The sequence below is a fragment of the Pseudophryne corroboree genome, chromosome 1 (assembly GCF_028390025.1).
Source record: "Pseudophryne corroboree isolate aPseCor3 chromosome 1, aPseCor3.hap2, whole genome shotgun sequence".
Classification (NCBI taxonomy): domain Eukaryota; kingdom Metazoa; phylum Chordata; class Amphibia; order Anura; family Myobatrachidae; genus Pseudophryne; species Pseudophryne corroboree.
Window position 1 is genome coordinate 1167508716 of NC_086444.1, and position 19348 is coordinate 1167528063.

The following is a 19348-nucleotide window of genomic DNA, read 5'->3' on the forward strand; positions in this document are numbered from 1 at the left end:
CTGGTGCCAACCAGCCCTGTCTGAAAACAACAAACAGAAAATAAATGCAGAAAACTCTTCAGGAGCTTCCCTAAGCGTGACCGGCTCCTCCGGGCACATTTTCTAAACAGAGTCTGGTAGGAGGGGCATAGAGGGAGGAGCCAGCGCACACTATTGATTTCTTAAAGTGCCCAAGGGATCCTAGTGGACCCCAGTATCCTCTAGGACGTAAGAGAAATACCAAATTGTATATTCTGTGTGAAACTAATATAGATTTTATATATATATATATATATATATATATATATATATGGCGAAGTTTCCCCAGGGCGCTAATGAATTCCTTTGGTATATCTAAATTTCTCACTTTTAATAAAACTTCATAATTCACTTATATTAGAACTTTCATAAAATCAATTCTGTTTATTTAACAAAGTACAATTGGATACATTATGTCACAATATGTCTACAGTGACCAATAACAAAGTTTTGTACAGATGTTTATGTTGATTCCAGTATATTTCAATCACCAAACAACAGAGAAGTCTTCCTCAAAGACAAGACAATTGCTGCTGTCTTAACCCAACGCGTTTCGTCCTATGGACTTCATCAGGGGTTGTACTTATAATCTAATCAGTGGATGATTGAATATTTATCCATTTTGCTGAACCCAGTTATATTTCTGAGGGCAATTGCGTTTTTGACCAATTGCGTTGAAAATTAGTACATAGAGCAGCTTTTCACATCCAAGCGTGAATTTTTACATAAAACTGAAAGCTGTGAATGAGCCTCTCTATATTCAGTAATGTTCCTAGCTGCTGCAGCAGCTAGGAACATTACTGAATATAGAGAGGCTCATTCACAGCTTTCAGTTTTATGTAAAAATTCACGCTTGGATGTGAAAAGCTGCTCTATGTACTAATTTTCAACGCAATTGGTCAAAAACGCAATTGCCCTCAGAAATATAACTGGGTTCAGCAAAATGGATAAATATTCAATCATCCACTGATTAGATTATAAGTACAACCCCTGATGAAGTCCATAGGACGAAACGCGTTGGGTTAAGACAGCAGCAATTGTCTTGTCTTTGAGGAAGACTTCTCTGTTGTTTGGTGATTGAAATATACTGGAATCAACATAAACATCTGTACAAAACTTTGTTATTGGTCACTGTAGACATATTGTGACATAATGTATCCAATTGTACTTTGTTAAATAAACAGAATTGATTTTATGAAAGTTCTAATATAAGTGAATTATGAAGTTTTATTAAAAGTGAGAAATTTAGATATACCAAAGGAATTCATTAGCGCCCTGGGGAAACTTCGCCATTCCTATTCCAAATTTAAGTACTCTCATCTAACAGGAGGTACTTCCCCCGAAGGTGCAGCTGGCCACTTTTAGCGCTATAAAGGTCTTATTTTCTTTCTATATATATATATATATATATATATATATATATATATATAGTACTCCAAAAAGAAAACGGCACTGGATGCAATGAATGCAGGAGTGAAGTGTATTGTAAAAACGACAGCTGTTTCAGGGCAGCAGCCCTTTCCTCAAGCAAACAACACCACCACCGAATATTGGACAAGTCGGTGGTGTTGTTGTCTGCTTGAGGAAAGGGCTGCTGCCCTAAAACAGCTGTCGTTTTTACAATACACTTCATTCCTGCATTCATTGCGTCCAGTGCCGTTTTCTTTTTGGAGTACTGCATCTGACATCTCTAACGCTGCACGGAGGCTAGTTGTGATTGTTTAACCCATTGAGTGCCGACTGAATTGCAAATATATATATATATATATATATATATATATATATAAAAATAAAATATTAGATTTTAAACCTACCGGTAAATCTTTTTCTCCTAGTCCGTAGAGGATGCTGGGGACTCCGTAAGGACCATGGGGTATAGACGGGCTCCGCAGGAGACATGGGCACTACAAAAGAACTTTAGGATGGGTGTGCACTGGCTCCTCCCTCTATGCCCCTCCTCCAGACCTCAGTTAGAGAAACTGTGCCCAGAGGAGACGGACAGTACGAGGAAAGGATTTATGTTAATCTAAGGGCAAGATTCATACCAGCCCACACCATCCACACCGTATAACATGGAATATACGCAACCAGTTAACAGTATGAACAAAACAGCATCAGCCCAAGACTATATACAAGTCTTGCAGAAATATGTCCGCACTGGGACGGGCGCCCAGCATCCTGTACGGACTAGGAGAAAAAGATTTACCGGTAGGTTTAAAATCTTATTTTCTCTTACGTCCTAGAGGATGCTGGGGACTCCGTAAGAACCATGGGGATTATACCAAAGCTCCAGACCGGGCGGGAGAGTGCGGATGACTCTGCAGCACCGATTGAGCAAACGCGAGGTCCTCATCAGCCAGGGTATCAAACTTATAGAACTTTGCAAAAGTGTTTGAATCCGACCAAGTAGCTGCTCGGCAAAGCTGTAAAGCCGAGACGCCTCGGGCAGCCGCCCAAGAAGAGCCCTCCTTCCTAGTGGAATGGGCCTTTACCGAATTTGGTAACGGCAATCCAGCCGTAGAATGAGCCTGCTGAATCGTGTTACAGATCCAGCGCGCAATAGTCTGCTTCGAAGCAGGAGCGCCAACTTTGTTGGCTGCATACAGGACAAACAGTGCTTCTGTTTTCCTAACCCGAGCCATCCTGGCTACAAAAATTTTTAAGGCCCTGACTACATCCAGGGACTTGGAGTCCTCCAAGTCACCCGTAGCCACAAGCACCACAATAGGTTGGTTCATATGAAATGAAGAAACCACTTTAGGCAAAAATTGAGGACGAGTCCTCAACTGTGCTCTATCCACATGGAAAATCAAATAGGGACTCTTGTGAGATAAGGCCGCCAATTCGGACACCCGCCTTGCACATGCCAAGGCCAACAACATGACCACCTTTCAAGTGAGAAATTTTAATTCAACCGTTTGAAGAGGTTCAAACCAGTGTGACATCGGGAACCGTAACACCACGTTAAGGTCCCATGGTGCCACTGGGGGCACAAAAGGAGGCTGGATGTGCAGCACTCCCTTTACAAAAGTCTGGACTTCTGGGAGAGAAGCCAATTCCTTCTGAAAGAAATTAGACAGGGCCGAAATCTGTACTTTAATGGAGCCTAACTTAAGGCCCATAGCCACTCCTGTCTGTAGAAAGTGGAGAAAACTGCCCAGATGGAAATCTTCCGTAGGAGCATTCTTGGCTTCACACCAAGAAACGTACTTCCTCCAGATACGGTGATAATGTTTCGCCGTCACCTCCTTCCTAGCCTTTATCAGAGTAGGGATGACTTCCTCCGACATACCTTTCCCAGCTAGGATTTGGTGTTCAACCGCCATGCCGTCAAACGTAACCGCGGTAAGTCTTGGAATACGCAGGGCCCCTGCTGTAACAGGTCTTCTCTGAGAGGAAGAGGCCACGGATCTTCTGTGAACATCTCCTGAAGATCCGAATACCAGGCCCTTCGAGGCCAATCTGGAACAATGAGTATTGTCCGCACTCTTTTCTGTCTTATGATTCTCAATATTTTTGAGATGAGAGGAAGAGGAGGCAACACATAGACCGACTGAAACACCCATGGTGTTACTAGAGCGTCTACTGCTACTGCCTGAGGGTCCCTTGACCTGGCACAATACCTCCAAAGCTTCTTGTTGAGGCGTGACGCCATCATGTCTATTTGAGGAAGTGCCCAAAGACTTGTTAGCTCTGCAAAAACTTCTTGATGAAGTACCCACTCTCCTGGATGTAGATCGTGTCTGCTGAGGAAGTCTGCTTCCCAGTTGTCCACTCCCGGAATGAAGACTGCTGACAGAGCGCTTACGTGATTTTCCGCCCAGCGAATAATCCTGGTGGCTTCCGCCATTGCCACTCTGCTCCTTGTCCCGCCTTGGCGGTTTACATGAGCCACGGCTGTGACGTTGTCTGATTGAATCAGAACCGGTAGGTTGCGAAGAAGATTCTCCGCTTGTCGAAGGCCGTTGTATATGGCCCTCAATTCCAGTACGTTGATGTGTAGACAAGCCTCCTTGACCACAGTCCCTGAAAATTTCTTCCTTGTGTGACTGCTCCCCATCCTCGGAGGCTCGCGTCCGTGGTCACCAGAACCCAGTCTTGAATGCGGAACCTGCGACCCTCTAGAAGGTGAGCACTCTGCAGCCACCACAGGAGAGACACCCTGGCCCTGGGGGACTTGCTTATATTCTGATGTATTTGTAGATGGGACCCGGACTACTTGTCCAGAAGGTCCCACTGAAATGTCCTCGCATGAAACCTGCCGAAAGGGATGGCCTCGTAGGCTGCCACCATTTTTCCCAGAACTCGAGTACATTGATGAACTGACACTCTTTTTGGTTTTAGCAGGTCTCTGACCATGTTCTGGAGTTCTTGGGCTTTTTCCATTGGGAGAAAAACCCTCTTCTGTTCCGTGTCCAGAATCATGCCTAAGAATGATAGCCGAGTCGTTGGAACCAATTGTGACTTTGGTAGATTGAGAATCCAACCGTGCTGCTCCAGCACTCTCAGGGAGAGCGACACGCTGTTCAGCAATTGATCTCTCGATCTCGCTTTTATCAGGAGATCGTCCAAGTACGGGATAATTGCGACTCCCTGCCTGCGCAGGAGCACCAACATTTCCGCCATTACCTTGGTGAAAATCCTCGGGGCCGTGGAAAGCCCAAACGGCAACGTCTGAAACTGGTAATGACAGTCCTGTAAAGCGAATCTCAGGTACGCCTGATGAGGAGGATATATGGGGACATGAAGGTATGCATCCTTTATGTCTAGTGACACCATAAAATCCCCCCCTTCCAGGCTGGAGATCACTGCCCGGAGCGATTCCATCTGAATTTGAACTTTTTCAAGTACAGATTTAGGGATTTTAGATTCAGAATGGGTCTTACCGAGCCATCCGGCTTCGGGACCACAAACAGGGTTGAATAGTACCCTTTCCCCTGTTGGACTAGGGGAACCTTGATAATCACCTGCTGTTGACACAACTTTTGAATTGCAGCTAAAACAATTTCCCTCTCTCGGCGAGGAGGCACCTCCTCGAATTCCAGTTTGTAGCCTTGGGATACAGTTTCCATCGCCCAAGGATCCACGTCTGATAGAACCCAGACCTGGCTGAAGAGTCGAAGATGTTCCCCCACCGGTGCGGACTCCCTCAGTGGAGCCCCCGCGTCATGCGGTGGATTTAGTAGAAGCCGGGGAGGACTTCTGTTCCTGGGAACTAGCCGTAGCCGGCATTCTTTTCCCTCTACCCTTACCTCTGGCGAGGAAGGAAGAGCCCGCCCTCTTCTGGACTTATGCGACCGAAAGGACTGCATCTGATATTGCAGAGTTTTCTTTTGCTGTGGGGGAACATAAGGCAAAAAGATAGATTTACCTGCGGTAGCTGTGGTAACCAGGTCCGCGAGACCTTCCCCAAATAAAACCTCACCCTTGTAAGGTAAAACCTCCATATGCCTCTTTGAGTCGGCATCACCCGTCCACTGGCGGGTCCACAGGGCTCGACTAGCTGAAATCGCCATGGCGTTGGCTCTCGAACCCAGCAGCCCAACGTCTCTCTGAGCGTCTCTCATATATAAGACTCTGTCTTTAATGTGACCTAAGGTCAATAAAATGGTATCCTTATCTAGGGTATCAATGTCAGCTGACAAGGTATCTGTCCAAGCTGCTACTGCGCTACAAACCCAAGCCGATGCTATTGCCGGTCTGAGTAAAGCACCCGTATGCGTATAAATAGATTTTAAGGTAGTTTCCTGTCTGCGATCAGCAGGATCCTTGAGGGCTGCCGTGTCAGGAGACGGTAGCGCCACCTTCTTGGACAAGCGCGTTAAAGCCTTGTCCACCGTGGGCGAGGATTCCCACCGTACCCTGTCCTGTGCAGGGAAAGGATACGCCATAAGAATCCTCTTGGGAATCTGCAGTTATTTGTCTGGAGTTTCCCAAGCTTTTTCAAATAACGCGTTCAGCTCATGAGATGGGGGAAAGGTTACCTCAGGTCTCTTTTCCTTATACATGCACACCCTAGTGTCAGGGACAGAGGGGTCATCTGTGATATGCAAAACATCTTTTATTGCAATAATCATATAATGAATACTTTTGGCCACCCTTGGGTGTAACCTCGCATCATCGTAGTCGACACTGGAGTCAGAATCCGTGTCGGTATCAGTGTCTATTTGGGATAGGGGACGTTTTTGAGACCCTGAAGGGCCTGTGACACAGTCAAAGCCATGGATTGACTCGCTGCTTTTTCCCTGGACTCTGCTTTGTCCATTCTTTTATGTAATAAAGTCACATTTGCATTTAAAACATTCCACATGTCCAACCAATCAGGTGTCGGGGTTGCCGACGGAGACACCACAATCTGCTCCACCTCTTCCTTAGATGAGCCTTCCGCTTCAGACATGCCGACACAGGCGTACCGACACCCCCACACACACAGGGATATATTTATATGGAGACAGTTCCCCAATAAGGCCCTTTGGAGAGACAGAGAGAGAGTATGCCACCACACACCCAGCGCCAACTGACACTGGAAAGGAAACAAAATTCCCAGATAACTGCGCTTTTATATAATTATAAGTATATATATATATATAGAAGAAGGGCAAGTCGCACTCACGTTTATATCCTCAATACAGCAGCTGGGGTGTCATCCATGGATTCCCTCCAGAGAATCCAATTAAAGAGAAAAGCAAATGGAGCACTCACCAGTCTTTGCATAGGTGTAGATATCAAATTTGAAATTTTATTTCTCCAGACAGCATAGATAGCACAGCATGACTGTTTGCTACAGTCCAATAACTTTGAAAAAAGCCCAAGCCCAAACGTTTTCGGCCATATCCAGACCGTCATCAGGGGACACAGGAAACATCAGAGAGCTGTCACTTCATATTTAGCACATCAGCAGCCTAACTGACCATGCCTCACCGGCTCCCTAAATACCCATTATTCAAAAAACGCGCCAAAATTGCGTCATTATGTGGGCGGAGTCAGCCCAGTATATTCGTAATTATACATATGAACAACCCAATATTAATATAAATAGATATTAATGCAGATCACCCATTTCATATTAGTATCAACAATCCACAACCAGAGTCTCAATATTATAAAAATACCTGAGCAAAGATCGTAATGGTTGCATAGCAACCACTACCCAGCCGCCCCATCTCTGTCAGCCGCCAATCGGGACCTAAACGGAAGTGACGTATCGGACTGGTCGCCTAGCAACCTTCCGAGCGTCACTCCACAGATGACATGATGCTGACAACCGCCGGAACGGAAATGACGTCTCGGACTGGTTGCCAAGCAACCTCCCGGGCGTCACACCACGGCCAATAGATGACATTCTAAATCACTGGTTGCCGGGTGACCCTCCGAGCGGCTCACCGCATATATTACCTATGGTTGCCACGCAACCAGGCATAGACAGGCGGAACTACAATCGCCTGCTGACAGGGAAAACCACTTTGTGTAAGGACATATTTAAAACAATATGGGACAGAAATTATATATATATATAAAAGGGAATCCAAATACTAATTTTATGGATTTTTTTGGATGATCAATAGGGTTGTTCAACTAAACAAAGATGTGGGCAATAAGGAGCCAATGAGGTGTGGGTAATACTCTATCATGACAAACACCAACATACAACATGAATACATAAACATGAGTACATATATGCATGCGTCTAAAACACATGCATATATGAACATCAATTAAAAGTGTATTTAATTAACACTTTTCAGTGCACTGGTCTAAAGGGCAAAAGCCCCTCTTCTTTATCTAAGGAAAATCCCAAGGTGATTATTCTCATTTAGTCCATTGGGAGCTAGAGTTCCCAATCTAAAAATCCATCTTGCCTCCAATTTTCTCAATATAAGGGCACGGTCTCCGCCCCTCTCGGGTTCCGGGACCCAATCAATTATGCGACACCTAAGTGCTGAGCCCTGATGTCCCGCTTTTAAGAAGTGCTGTGCCACCGGTTTATCAGATGAACCAGATATAATTGCCTGGTGGATCGAGCTCCTGTGGTTTGCCATTCGTTCTCTGAAGGTGCAGGTCGTCATCCCAACGTATGCCAGGCCACATGGGCATAAAAGCATATAGACTACATGGTTTAACCTGCAGTGAAGCTTATATCTGATGTTAATCACTTTTCCAGTGTGAGGGTGTGGAAAAGAAGTGCCTGGCAGCAGCGAGCGGCACGTCACACAACCAACGCATCTGAAGCAACCTGGCCTCTGAGAGTGCAGCCATGTACTGCTTTCCTTGGCATTAAGACGTCGGGCAGGTTGCATAAGGATCTGCTTCAGGTTTCTACCACGTCTATAAGCCATCATTGGTGGATTCTCCAGAGTACCCTTAAACTTCGGGTCAGATCTAATTAATGGCCAATGCTTTTTCAAGGTTTTGGAGATAACCGGAGACATATCATCATATTGTGTCACAAATATCATCCGGCTCTGTCCCTGGTTACGTTTCTGATGTACCTTACGTTTTGCCTTAATGAGACAGCTCTCCACTGTGGTCTTTGTATATCCCCTTTCGAGGAAACGTTCTTTCATCTCTCTGATTTGAACTTCTGCGGTATCAGGGTTAGTGTTGTTCCGTAAGACCCTCATAAATTGGGAAATAGGGAGGCTTGATTTAAGAGAGGGCGGGTGTTTACTGGTCGCATGCAGGAAGGTGTTTCTATCGGTTTCTTTCCTATACAATGTAGAACCCAGTTCCATTCCATTCCGGAATATAGTCACATCCAAAAAATTGATGGAGTCATACTCACAAACCCCAGTAAAACGAACCGTGGACTCTAAATTGTTAAGTTCATTCAACATAGAATGAAATTCCTCCCTGGTGCCACTCCACAGCAGAAATATGTCATCTATAAATCTCTTGTAATAGGCGATCTTATTGCCAAATTTAGGGTAGATGTTTTTAGACTCATAGATTTTCCTTAGATAAAGAAGAGGGGCTTTTGCCCTTTAGACCAGTGCACTGAAAAGTGTTAATTAAATACACTTTTAATTGATGTTCATATATGCATGTGTTTTAGACGCATGCATATATGTACTCATGTTTATGTATTCATGTTGTATGTTGGTGTTTGTCATGATAGAGTATTACCCACACCTCATTGGCTCCTTATTGCCCACATCTTTGTTTAGTTGAACAACCCTATTGATCATCCAAAAAAATCCATAAAATTAGTATTTGGATTCCCTTTTATATATATATATAATTTCTGTCCCATATTGTTTTAAATATGTCCTTACACAAAGTGGTTTTCCCTGTCAGCAGGCGATTGTAGTTCCGCCTGTCTATGCCTGGTTGCGTGGCAACCATAGGTAATATATGCGGTGAGCCGCTCGGAGGGTCACCCGGCAACCAGTGATTTAGAATGTCATCTATTGGCCGTGGTGTGACGCCCGGGAGGTTGCTTGGCAACCAGTCCGAGACGTCATTTCCGTTCCGGCGGTTGTCAGCATCATGTCATCTGTGGAGTGACGCTCGGAAGGTTGCTAGGCGACCAGTCCGATACGTCACTTCCGTTTAGGTCCCGATTGGCGGCTGACAGAGATGGGGCGGCTGGGTAGTGGTTGCTATGCAACCATTACGATCTTTGCTCAGGTATTTTTATAATATTGAGACTCTGGTTGTGGATTGTTGATACTAATATGAAATGGGTGATCTGCATTAATATCTATTTATATTAATATTGGGTTGTTCATATGTATAATTACGAATATACTGGGCTGACTCCGCCCACATAATGACGCAATTTTGGCGCGTTTTTTGAATAATGGGTATTTAGGGAGCCGGTGAGGCATGGTCAGTTAGGCTGCTGATGTGCTAAATATGAAGTGACAGCTCTCTGATGTTTCCTGTGTCCCCTGATGACGGTCTGGATATGGCCGAAAACGTTTGGGCTTGGGCTTTTTTCAAAGTTATTGGACTGTAGCAAACAGTCATGCTGTGCTATCTATGCTGTCTGGAGAAATAAAATTTCAAATTTGATATCTACACCTATGCAAAGACTGGTGAGTGCTCCATTTGCTTTTCTCTATATATATATATATATATATATATATATATACACACACACACTCACTGCGCCTTACAAGTGCCCCCCCCCCCCCCTTTTTTTTTGCCCTGTGTCACCGTGATCAGCAGGGGAGAGTCCGGGGAGCCAGCTTCTCTGCAGTGCTGTGGAGAAAATGGCGCTGGTTAGTGCTGTGGGATCAAGCTCCGCCCCCTCAGCGGCGGGCTTCGGTCCCGCTCAATTTTTTAAATACTGGCGGGGGTTTTACTATATACAGCCATTGGAGCCTATATATGCATTTTAGCCAGTCCTAGAGGTTTAATATTGCTGCCCAGGGCGCCCCCCCTGCGCCCTGCACCCATCAGTGCCTGCCGTGTGTGTAGTGTGTGGGAGCAATGGCACGCAGCGTTACCGCTGCGCGTTACCTCAGAGAAGATCTGAAGTCTTCTGCCGCCTTTGAAGTCTTCTTTCTTCTTATACTCACCCGGCTTCTATCTTCCGGCTCTGCGAGGAGGATGGCGGCGCGGCTCTGGGACGAACGGCGAGGGGAAACCTGCGTTCTGACTCCCTCTGGAGCTAATGGTGTCCAGCAGCCTAAGAAGCAGAGCCTAACATTTAAGTAGATCTGCTTCTCTCTCCTCAGTCCCACGATGCAGGGAGCCTGTTGCCAGCAGTGCTCCCTGAAAATAAAAAACCTAACAAAATTCTTTTTCAGAGAAACTCAGGAGAGCTCCCCTGTAATGCATCCAGTCTCCTCTGGGCACAGGATCTAACTGAGGTCTAGAGGAGGGGCATAGAGGGAGGAGCCAGTGCACACCCATCCTAAAGTTCTTTCTTAGTGCCCATGTCTCCTGCGGAGCCCGTCTATACCCCATGGTCCTTACAGAGTCCCCAGCATCCTCTAGGACGTAAGAGAAATATATATATATATATATATATATATATATATATATATATATATATATGGGACCCTGACGCACCTTGCCCCTCAGGGTACAGAATATTGTGACAGCAATATGTGATACAGGATACAGGTGAATGGCACTGGAGGTCCCACAGGGGGCGTAAGACGTGTCACAAGTGTAGTCCGCATACTTGAGAACGCTGCCCAAGGTGGGTCCTGATTGGCCACAGGTTGACTGGGTGTATGGCACTCAGCACCTGAACCAGCAGCTAAAACTTATCCCTTAGGTAAATCAGTGGCGTCATACTGCAGGATGCAGAAGCGTCCGCGGATTTCCCGCCCTGTGTGGCAGACATTATAAGGAATGTAGCCTTACGGCGTAACAGTACAATATAGCCAGACAAACACAATACCTGCAAATAACCACCTGTGCTATGTGACAGTAAATACAGGACACAGAACAGAGAATTTAAGCGGTATGAGGTGACTGAAAAACACAGGAAAAAATAAGAATTTACTCACCAGTAATTCTATTTCTCGTAGTCCGTAGTGGATGCTGGGACTCCGTAAGGACCATGGGGAATAGCGGCTCCGCAGGAGACTGGGCACAACTATAAAGAAAACTTTAGACTACTGGTGTGCACTGGCTCCTCCCACTATGACCCTCCTCCAGACTTCAGTTAGGATACTGTGCCCGGAAGAGCTGACACAATAAGGAAGGATTTTGAATCCCGGGTAAGACTCATACCAGCCACACCAATCACACCGTATAACTCGTGATACAATACCCAGTTAACAGTATGATAACAACTGAGCCTCTCAACAGATGGCTCAACAATAACCCTTTAGTTAAACAATAACTATATACAAGTATTGCAGACAATCCGCACTTGGGATGGGCGCCCAGCATCCATTACGGACTACGAGAAATAGAATTACCGGTGAGTAAATTCTTATTTTCTCTGACGTCCTAAGTGGATACTGGGACTCCGTAAGGACCATGGGGATTATACCAAAGCTCCCAAACGGGCGGGAGAGTGCGGATGACTCTGCAGCACCGAATGGGCAAACTCAAGGTCCTCCTCAGCCAGGGTGTCAAACTTGTAGAATTTAGCAAATGTATTTGACCCCGACCCCGACCAAGTAGCTGCTCTGCAAAGTTGTAGAGCCGAGACCCCTCGGGCAGCCGCCCAAGAAGAGCCCACCTTCCTCCTGGAATGGGCTTTCACTGATTTAGGATGCGGCAGTCCAGCCGCAGAATGTGCAAACTGAATCGTACTACAGATCAAGCGAGCAATAGTCTGCTTTGAAGCAGGTGCACCCAACTTGTTGGGCGCATACAGGATAAATAGCGAAAATCAGATAAGGGCTTTTACATGACAAAGCCGCCAATTCTGATACACGCCTGGCCGAAGCCAAGGCCAACAACATGACCACTTTCCACGTGAGATATTTCAATTCCACGGTCTTAAGTGGCTCAAACCAATGTGACTTGTGGGAAATCCAACACCACGTTGAGATCTCAAGGTGCCACTGGAGGCACAAAAGGGGGCTGAATATGCAGCACTCCCTTAACAAAAGTTTGAACTTCAGGTAGTGAAGCCAGTTCTCTCTGGAAGAAAATCGATAGAGCCGAAATCTGGACCTTAATGGAACCCAATTTAAGGCCCATAGTCACCCCTGACTGTAGGAAGTGCAGGAAACGGCCCAGTTGAAATTCTTCCGTTGGGGCCTTCCTGGCCTCACACCACGCAACATATTTTCGCCATATGCGGTGATAATGGTTTGCGGTTACTTCTTTCCTAGCTTTAATCAGCGTAGGAATGACTTCCTCCGGAATGCCCTTTTCCTTCAGGATCCGGTGTTCAACCGCCATGCCGTCAAACGCAGCCGCGGTAAGTCTTGGAACAGACAGGGCCCCTGCTGCAGCAGGTCCTGTCTGAGCGACAGAGGCCATGGGTCCTCTGAGATCATTTCTTGAAGTTCCGGGTACCAAGCTCTTCTTGGCCAATCCGGAACAATCCTTGTGGCTTCTGCCATCGCCGTCCTGCTTCTCGTGCCGCCCTGCCGGTTTACATGGGTGACCGCCGTGATGTTGTCTGACTGGATCAGTACCGGCTGGTTTTGAAGCAGGGGTTTTGCCAGACTTAGGGGATTGTAAATGGCCCTTAGTTCCAGAATATTTATGTGCAGGGAAGTCTCCTGACTTGACCATAGTCCTTGGAAGTTTCTTCCCTGTGTGACTGCCCCCCAGCCTCGAAGGCTGGCATCCGTGGTCACCAGGACCCAGTCCTGTATGCCGAATCTGCGGCCCTCTCGAAGATGAGCACTCTGCAGCCACCACAGCAGAGACACCCTTGTCCTTGGAGACAGGGTGATCAGCCGATGCTCTGAAGATGCGATCCGGACCACTTGTCCAACAGGTCCCACTGAAAGGTTCTTGCATGGAACCTGCCGAATGGAGTTGCTTCGTAGGAAGCTACCATCTTTCCGAGGATCCGCGTGCAGTGATGCACAAACACCTGTTTTGGTTTTAGGAGGCCTCTGACTAGAGATGACAGCTCCTTGGCCTTCTCCTCCGGGAGAAACACTTTTTTCTGTTCTGTGTCCAGAACCATCCCCAGGAACAGTAGACATGTCGTAGGGACCAGCTGTGACTTTGGAATATTTAGAATCCAGCCGTGCTGTTGTAGCACCTCCCGAGATAGTGCTACCCCGACGAACAACTGCTCCCTGGACCTCGCCTTTATCAGGAGATCGTCCAAGTACGGGATAATTAAAACTCCCTTCTTTCGAAGGAGTATCATCATTTCTGCCATTACCTTGGTAAAGACCCTCGGAGCCGTGGAAAGACCGAACGGCAACGTCTGGAATTGGTAATGACAATCCTGTACCACAAATCTGAGGTACTCCTGGTGAGGATGGTAAATGGGGACATGCAGGTAAGCATCCTTGATGTCCAGTGATACCATGTAATTCCCCTCGTCCAGGCTTGCAATAACCGCCCTGAGCGATTCCATCTTGAACCTGAATTTTTTTATATATGTGTTCAAGGATTTCAAATTTAAAATGGGTCTCACCGAACCGTGCGGTTTCGGTACCACAAACATTGTGGAATAGTAACCCCGTCCTTGTTGAAGTAGGGGCACCTTTACGATCACCTGTTGTGAATACAGCTTGTGAATTGCCTGTAACACTGCCTCCCTGCCTGAGGGAGTGGTTGGTAAGGCAGATTTGAGGAAACGGCGGGGGGGAGACGTATCGAATTCCAGCTTGTACCCCTGAGATACTATTTGAAATATCCAGGGATCCACCCGTGAGCGATCCCACTGATTGCTGAAATATTTGAGACGGGCCCCCACCGTACCTGGCTCCGCCTGTGGAGCCCCAGCGTCATGCTGTGGACTTAGAGGAAGCAGGGGAGGACTTTTGCTCCTGGGAACTGGCTGTATGCTGCAGCTTTTTCCCCCTACCTCTGCCTCTGGGCAGAAAGGACGCGCCCTTAACCCGCTTGCCCCTATTGGGCCGAAAGGACTGTACCTGATAATACGGTGCTTTCTTTGGCTGTGAGGGAACATGGGGTAAAAATGTAGACTTCCCAGCTGTTGCTGTGGAAACGAGGTCCGAGAGACCATCCCCGAACAACTCCTCACCCTTATAAGGCAGAACTTCCATGTGCCTTTTGGAATCTGCATCTCCTGTCCACTGCCGAGTCCATAACCCTCTCCTGGCAGAAATGGACATTGCACTAATTTTAGATGCCAGCCGGCAAATATCCCTCTGTGCATCCCTCATGTATAAAAGTGCGTCTTTAATATGCTCTACGGTTAGCAATATAGTATCCCTGTCCAGGGTATCAATATTTTCCGACAGGGAATCTGACCATGCAGCTGCAGCACTGCACATCCATGCTGAAGCAATAGCTGGTCTCAGTATAACACCTGTGTGTGTATATATAGACTTCAGGATAGCTTCCTGCTTTCTATCAGCAGATTCCTTGAGGGCGGCCGTATCCGGAGACGGTAGTGCCACCTTCTTTGACAAGCGTGTGAGCGCTTTATCCACCCTAGGGGATGTTTCCCAACGTGCCCTATCCTCTGGCGGGAAAGGGTACGCCATTAGTAACCTCTTAGAAATTACCAGTTTCTTATCAGGGGAAGCCCACGCTTCTTCACACACTTCATTTAACTCCTCAGATGGAGGAAAAGCTACTGGTAGTTTTTTCTCTCCAAACATAATACCCTTTTTTGTGGTACCGGGGGTAACATCAGAAATGTGCAACACATTTTTCATTGCCTCAATCATGTAACGTGTGGCCCTACTGGAAGTTACATTAGTCTCATCGTCGTCGACACTGGAGTCAGTATCCGTGTCGACATCTGTGTCTGCCATCTGAGGTAGCGGGCGTTTTAGAGCCCCTGATGGCTTTTGAGACGCCTGGGCAGGCACAGGCTGAGAAGCCGGCTGTCCCACATTTGGTATGTCGTCAAACCTTTTATGCAAGGAGTCGACACTGTCGCGTAATTCCTTCCACAGCACCATCCACTCAGGTGTCGACCCCGCAGGGGGTGACATCACATTTATAGGCATCTGCTCCGCCTCCACATAAGCCTCCTCATCAAACATGTCGACACAGCCGTACCGACACACCGCATACACACAGGGAATGCTCTGACAGAGGACAGGACCCCACAAAGCCCTTTGGGGAGACAGAGAGAGAGTATGCCAGCACACACCAGAGCGCTATATAACACAGGGATCCCACTATAAATGAGTGTTTTCCCTTATAGCTGCTTATTTTATATATATATATACTGCGCCTAAATTTAGTGCCCCCCCTCTCTTTTTTACCCTTGTGTAGCTTGACAACTGCAGGGGAGAGCCAGGGAGCGTCCTTCCAGCGGAGCTGTGAGGGAAAAATGGCGCCAGTGTGCTGAGGGAGATGGCCCCGCCCCTTTTCCGGCGGACTTCTCCCGCTTTTTCTGGAATTCTGGCAGGGGTATTTTTACACCTATATAGCCTTCCTGACTATATATGGTGTAGATTTGCCAGCCAAGGTGTCTTATATTGCCCTCAGGGCGCCCCCCCCCAGCGCCCTGCACCCATCAGTGACCGGAGTGTGAGGTGTGCATGAGGAGCAATGGCGCACAGCTGCAGTGCTGTGCGCTACCTTGTTGAAGACTGAAGTCTTCTGCCACCGATTTTCCGGAACACTTCTTGCTTCTGGCTCTGTAAGGGGGCCGGTGGCGCGGCTCCGGGAACGAACACCAAGGTCGGGTCCTGCGGTCGATCCCTCTGGAGCTAATGGTGTCCAGTAGCCTAAGAAGCCCAAACTACCACCAGTTAGGTAGGTTCGCTTCTTCTCCCCTTAGTTCCTTGCTGCAGTGAGTCTGTTGCCAGCAGATCTCACTGTAAAATAAAAAACCTAAATATACTTTCTTTCTAGGAGCTCAGGAGAGCCCCTAGTGTGCATCCAGCTCAGCCGGGCACAAGATTCTAACTGAAGTCTGGAGGAGGGTCATAGTGGGAGGAGCCAGGTCACACCAGTAGTCTAAAGCTTTCTTTATAGTTGTGCCCAGTCTCCTGCGGAGCCGCTATTCCCCATGGTCCTTACGGAGTCCCAGCATCCACTTAGGACGTCAGAGAAATACCAAATTGTATATTGTGTGTGACACTATATATAGTGGGGCAAAAAAGTATTTGGACAGCCACCGATTGTGCAAGTTGACCCACTTAAAAAGATGAGAGAGGTCTGTAATTTCCATCATAGGTACACTTTAACTGTGAGAGACAGAATCTGAAAAAAAAACTAGGAAATCACATTGTATGATTTTTAAACAATTTGTATATTCTTGCGGAAAATAAATATTTGGAAAATCAAAAAGTTTAACTCAATACTTTGTAATATAACCTCGGTTGGCAATTACAGAGGTCAAACTTTTCCTGTAGTTCTTGACCAGGTTTGCACACACTGTAGCAGGTATTTTGGCCCACTCTTCCATGCAGATCATCTCTAGATCTGTCATGTTTTGGGGCTGTTGCCGGGCAACACGGACTTTCAAATCCCTCCACAGATTTTCTATGGGGTTGAGGTCTGGAGACTGGCTAGGCCACTCCAGGACCTTGAAATGCTTCTTACGGAGCTACTCCTTAGTTGCCCAGGCTGTGTGTTTGGGGTCATTGTCATGCTGGAAGACCCAGCCACGTTCCATCTTCAATGCTCTTAGTGAGGGAAGGAGGTTTTTGCCCAAAATCTCACGATACATGGCCCCATTCAGCCTCTCCTTACTACGGATCAGTCGTTCTGTTCCCTTTGCAGAAAAGCAGCCCCAAAGCATGATGTTTCTACCCCCATGTTTCACAGTTTGTTTATATATAATTTTATGATTATGTGGATTATGTAGAAGTTTTTTTTTTCTTCTTGTTCCGAACTACATATGGAGTATGCTATTTCCTTATTATTTATTTGAAATTGTAAAAATGTAAATATGTGGTTGCAATTTTAAATAAAAACATTCCCTACAGTCCCGTAGATGAGCCCAGCTAGTAATGAAGATGGAGCCATAATCTCTGTCAGGGAGTGAAGGAGAGTGAACTGCAGCTCCAGGGCGGGAACACCAGCAGTAGATGGCGCTCGGTGCTGGGGGAGGGGCTACAGGTCAGCGCCTTAACCCCTATGCTGGTCCTCACCACCGGGTACTGTGGAGCCTATATCAAACTGATTTTAGTAAATCCAACCTGTGCTCCCTTGCCCTGGTGGATATAGTGGGGTCCCTGTGCAGTACAGTGTCCACGTCAGCGGCGCGGTCCGTCTCCTGGGATCGCGACCGGATCACGATTACCGGCGGGTCCCACCTGGGGGACCCTCTTAACTCCTCCCTGTCATGCAGCCACGCGATCCTGGAGAGCGGCAGCGGTGGTGTGCCTAATGACCAGTGAGCCTCCGCTGCAAATACCTGGGAACCCGGCCGCGGGAGTATGCAGCGCTGCTGGGGGAAGTGATGGAGCTGCAGCACAGAATGTCAGAATTACATAAACAGTGCTGCGGCCCTTGAAGTCTTCTTAAAAAGCTCTTTTCAGGGCTGCCTAGCGCAGCCCCACCTGTTAGCTGCCTGCTCTGCTGGCACCAACTTACAAACTGAGCTCCAGTGCCTGGAGGCGGGGTTATTGAGGAGGCGGTGCAATGCATCATGGGAACAGTCAAAGCTTTATCCTGTTGGTGCCTCGGATCAAGATCCAACTCTACACCCCAATGTTATTCCCTGTGGAATACCAGTGTACTCCGCTGCATAAAAAAGCATGGTTCTTGCTGCCAGTGGGTAAGAATCCTAATAAAGTAGGCAGACATACGTCATACTTATAACATGCAGTTTCTTCAAGATTTATTAATCCGCTAACACTAGAGAACAGTATAATAGGCTCTGATAACCGTATTCATTTGCATCACCTAGTTTTAGTAAGTCTTTTGACACTGTCCCCCCATCGCAGACACTTAAATAATAAACTTGAAAGCATGGCACTGTATTCCAAGATGGGTAAATGGATAAGATCTTGGTTGCAGGAGAAAAAACAGAGAGTTGTAGTAAATGATGTGCATTCACGGGAAAGAAATGTTACAAGTGGAGACCCCAGGGATCTGTACTTGGACCAGTGCTCTTTAATATCTATGTTGGTGACATTGCAAATGGAATTAACAGGAAAGTATGTCTTTTTGCAGATGACGCAAAGGTATGCAACAGGCTAGACACACCAGGAAGGGTAAAACAAATGATTGATGATCTAGGTAGACTAGAGGAATGATCAAGAGTGTGGCAATTACAGTTCAATGGCAAAAAATGCAAAATCGTGTACTTGGGTCTCAAAAAAATACAAAAGCTAAATATAGTATTAATGGCACTATACTGGAAAGGGATCTAGGAGTCACTATTTCATGATGTAACAAAGCAATGAGGAAGGCAAGCCAGATGCTTGGTTGCATAGGGAGAGGAATCAGCAGCAGAAAGAAGTAATGCCACTGTATAGGGTGCGGCCTCATCTGGAATACTGTGCCCAGTTCTGGAGGCCATATCTTCAGAAGGATATTAATACATTAGAGAGTGTACAAAGAAGGGCAACTAATATGGTGAATGGCCTACACCATAATGCATACCCAGAAAGACTAAAAGATCTTAATGTGTATAGAGATTATAGACATAAGTATATCCTTTCATTGGAGTAAGGACCAAAAAGGAGTTTGAGGCTATTATAAGGTTAAAAAATGGACAGACTAGATGGGCCAAGTGGTTCTTATCTACTGTTAAATTCTCTGTTTACCATAAAGCAGCGTGTGGTGATGCCTGGAGGTCTAACAGCCTGCCCCGCTGCCTGGCAGGCACAGTAGATGGGAA

General features: G+C 46.7%; 1 protein-coding gene across 2 annotated transcripts in view; it reads right to left on the reverse strand.

Annotated features, from left to right (window-relative positions):
* Positions 1–19348, reverse strand: part of LOC134929416 (zinc finger matrin-type protein 1-like) — a 174761-nt gene that overhangs the window by 20439 nt on the left and 134974 nt on the right. The gene's annotated exons all lie outside the window — the stretch shown is intronic.